Source organism: Alligator sinensis, unplaced genomic scaffold, assembly GCF_000455745.1.
Source record: "Alligator sinensis unplaced genomic scaffold, ASM45574v1 scaffold1905_1, whole genome shotgun sequence".
In the NCBI taxonomy this organism is placed as follows: domain Eukaryota; kingdom Metazoa; phylum Chordata; order Crocodylia; family Alligatoridae; genus Alligator; species Alligator sinensis.
Genome location: NW_005843303.1, coordinates 154,294 through 158,357, shown reverse-complemented (window position 1 = coordinate 158,357; position 4,064 = coordinate 154,294). Strand labels below are relative to the sequence as shown.

Below are 4,064 nucleotides of genomic sequence, written 5' to 3'. Positions count from 1 at the left end.
GGGAGCCACATTGCAGGCCATGACACCAGGGTCAGCTCCGGCCGGTGACTGGCAGGTTTGTGACCCACAGGGCGATGCCAGCCGGGTCACAATGCCCCGAGCAAGGGGTGAGCCGCCCACGTGGGCTGGGCCCGGCAGAGCTGCCAGCAGGGACGTCCAGCCACCCTGGGGCAGGGAACCGGCGCGCTCCAGTCCTGCCCCAACCTCGCCCTGCCCCGGCTTATCTCAGCGGGGGTTTATAGCAGGCCATAAAGCTGCCCCAGGAGGACTCAGCACTTCTTTAATCATTGCCAGCGATGGGGCCAGGCCTGGGAGTGCCTGTCCCAAGCTGGCCTGGGCCCCGCTGGAGCAGGCAGGCTCAGTCCGGAGGGAAGGAGCCCACTGGGTCGTCATTAGGCTTCAGGGTCATCGCTGCTGCTGCTCTGCTGGGCACGGCCCCACGGGTCTAAGGGATGCTCAGGGCAGGGGCTCGAGAGGCGCGAGGCCCCCCTGGATGCGCTGCGGGGAGCTGGCTGCCCTGGGCCGGGTGCTGGGCAAACCCGGCCCGTGCCCACGGCTGCCAGCCCCCCACATAACGCGTGGAAATAAAGAGGGAAAAAAAGGAAGCAGGTGGTCGACCCAGGTGGGACTTGAACCCACAATCCCCAGCTCCGGAGGCTGATGCCTTATCCATTAGGCCACTGGGCCTGACTGCCATGCTTTTCTTCCCAGCTGTCTGACAATGGGGGTGTCTAGGGCTGTCCCTGCTGGGGCGGGGGAGCAGGACCCCGAGTGGGCAGGGACCCCTCGGGCCCAGCCCCGGCCGCCAGCACCGCCAGGACTTGGTTGCAAATTGGGGCTGGGTGGGCTGTGGGGTCTGGACCCAGCCCCCCGGGGGGCACAACCCAGGCAGGATGCTGCTGCCACCCCCAACCGGGGCAATGACAGCTCCCAGCTCAACTCCCCCGGTGCCCCCAGCCCCAGGCCGGGCTCAGCTGCTCCAGTGCCCCTTGCACCTGGTGCCACGTGCTAGACCATTGCACCAACCCCGGGTCACATAGCCCTGGACGGGCAGTGCCCGGACCCTGCTGGGCTCTGCAGTGAGGGCACGGGGCTCCCCCAGACCAGTCCCCTCCAGGAGACCTGCATGGCCCTGACCCCAACTCCCGATTTAAGGGGCTAAACGTCTCAGCAGCAGGCTCTGGAGTGGGGTCCATGCCCTCAGTGCCAAAGCCATGGCAGCGCCAGTGGGTTTACGAGCCTCCCTATCAGCCCGGAGGAAAGTCCCCTGCTGATGAACGGGCCCGAGCGAAGGGCAGCTGGGCTGGCAGGGTGCCTGGCATGGCACAGGGACCGCCGATGCCAGGGCTGAGGTTCGGCTGGGGCTGAGAGCACCTGAGGACAGCGTGGCACAGAGGGCAGTGTCACGCAGGTGCCAGTCGGGCCCGTTTATGGTGCTGTTTGGGAGCGCAAGGCATTGCAGGCTCCAAGGACGCGGCCCCCTGCCCCGGGCGCGGCATCGACGTTCCCCGGCACAGCGCCAGGTCTGGCCTGGCTTTGCCCGGCCCCTGCCCTGCCTGCTGGGTGCCTGGTGGGGACTCACGCCTCTCACCCCTGCCACGGGAGCCCAAGACTTTCCCCAGGCCGGCCAGGGGGACGCTCTGGCCAAGCGGGGAAGAGAGCCCAGGAGTCTGGGGGCTTAATGAAGGTCCAGCCCAGAGATGCTGCAGGGGCAGGTTCAGACTCAGAAAGCTTGTGCCTAGCAACAACACTGTGTGTGTGTGTGCGTGCGTGTGTGTGTGTTGGGGGGGTGCAAGTACATGTCAGGGGTTTCATGCATGTGTGCATGCTGTGCGTGTGTGTTGGGGGGGTGCAAGTACATGTCAGGGGCTTCATGCATGTGTGCATGCGTGTGTGTGTGTATGTATGCATGTGTAAGGGGACAGGGATGTGCATGCATGTGTAAGAATGTGCATGCGTGTGTGTGCACATGCGTGTTTTGTAGATTTTGTAGATTTCATAGATGTTAGGGCTGGAAGGGCCCTCGGACGATCACGGGGTCCAGCCCCCTGCCCCAGGGGCAGGAAATCAGCTGAGGTCATAGGATGAGTATGTTAGGGGGGGTGTACATGCATATGTGTGGGTGTGTTGGTGTGTCTGCATGTGTGGGTGGGTGTGTGTGTGTGAGGGCAGCATGTGTGGGGGTGGCATGTGTGTATGCGTGGGTGTGTGTACAGACATACGTGTGGGGGGGGCGTGCACACACATCCATGCAGACTGGGTCTGGACACACAGGAGCTACCCCTTTAACACTAGAGGTCGTGGGGGGCACACACTGTGTGCGGGAAGCCGGCCTGGGCGTGTGCCAAGTTCCAGGAGGAGCCGGGAGGGGGAGTCCCTCTGGCAGTGACTGCTAGACCGCGCTGCCCCTGGAAGCGGGGCCCCGGTGTCGTCAGGTTGATTCACTCCCCAGGCACCGGAGCTCCCCCGCTTTCCTGATAGCTGTGCGTGTTTGTGTGCGTGTGTGTGCGGGTGTGCATGCAGGCTCCGCCAGCTGTGTCACCCCCACTCAAATAGCCCGTGCGGAGGCCTGGGGCCCCTCGGCCTCGGAGCTGGGGGGTGGCACCGGGCAGAGCTGAGCAGGGGCAGGGCAGCGGGGCTGGAGGGGGTCTCCCCGGTTCAGGGATAGGAGTGGGCTCCGCTGGCCAGGGGGGCAGGAAGGCTCTGTGCACCGGGATTCCTGGGTTCCAGCCCCAGGTCTGGGGAGGGAGTGGGGTGTAGTGGTTAGAGCACATCCTGGGAGTCAGGGATCCTTGGGCAGCCCCAGCCCCAGCCCTAGGGCTCAGGCACAGCCGCCAGCCCCCACCCCGCATGGGCACCCTGTCGTCCCCGAGGAACCAAAGGCTTAAGGGTGGGGGGGAAGGGAAGCAGCATGTGAAGGGTTACAAGCCACGGTTGCCCGCCCCCGCCCCCCAGCTACCAAAGGCGCTGCCCCACACACAGGACATGCCGATGCACGCACATGCCAGCGCTGCGCCCCGCCGCAAGCATGTGGATGCCTGCACATGGCAACCACAACGCGTCTGTACCCCGCCTCGACTGTGCCTGTTCCCAGACGCGCTCGCCCCATGCTCCCGGCCACGGCTGGATGCGGTGTGGGCTGCCCTGCACACTCACCTACACACACCCATGCCCTGGTCTACAGTGCTTGCACATGTGTGTGTGCAAAAGCATATGCATGCCTTGTACACTCGGGGGGGGGAGGGGCAATGTCCTACCCAGACAAAGGCAGGATGTGAGGGAGACAGCAGGCCCGGCTATGAGAAAGTGCCCGGGGCTCTGGGGGTGACTCAGGAGACATTCCCCAGGGGATCAAAGGCTTCAGCTCCAGCTGGAGCCAAGGGCAGGCTGGGGGGCAGCTGCAGGGGGAGAGAGCTGCAGCCTGGTGGGGTGGTACAGGGCAGGTGGTGCTAGGGGCAACCACCAGGGGGTGCTCTCCTGCAGGGGGCTCTTTGGGGGTTGCCCCAGGGCAGTGGGGGGCGGAGGGCTGAGCTGCCCCCTTTGCCTGGGAGCTCCTGACCCCTGCGCACAGCAGGACTGGGGGGCTGGGGCAAGGGGAGAGCTGGTGTGTGCACGTGTGCATGTATGCATGTGCATGCGCATGTGCCGTGTGTACACGTGCGCACGTGCGTTGTGTGTGCATGCGAGCATGTGTGTGCTTGCATGTGCACGTTTGTGTGTATGCATGCAGACGAGTGTGCGCGGGTGTGCCTGTGTGTGTGCACGTGCAACCTGCCTGTGAGTCCCTGCACGCGACGGCACCTCCTGGGCTCCAGTGTGCATGTATGCATGTGCATGCGCATGTGCCGTGTGTACACGTGCGCACGTGCGTTGTGTGTGCATGCGAGCATGTGTGTGCTTGCATGTGCACGTTTGTGTGTATGCATGCAGACGAGTGTGCGCGGGTGTGCCTGTGTGTGTGCACGTGCAACCTGCCTGTGAGTCCCTGCACGCGACGGCACCTCCTGGGCTCCAGCTCTGGGCCAGGCCCCGGGCCCGGCGCTCCGCCGGCTGCTGCGGGTCCA

General features: G+C 65.0%; 1 protein-coding gene and 1 non-coding gene across 2 annotated transcripts in view; one reads left to right on the top strand and one right to left on the bottom strand.

The window, feature by feature from the left end:
• The window catches only part of LOC112548580 (zinc transporter ZIP4-like), a 22,987-nt gene that overhangs the window by 11,725 nt on the left and 7,198 nt on the right, over nt 1-4,064 (top strand). The window lies entirely within an intron of this gene.
• TRNAR-CCG lies at nt 615-687 on the bottom strand. The gene has a single exon. It is a non-coding gene; the product is annotated as a tRNA-Arg (tRNA).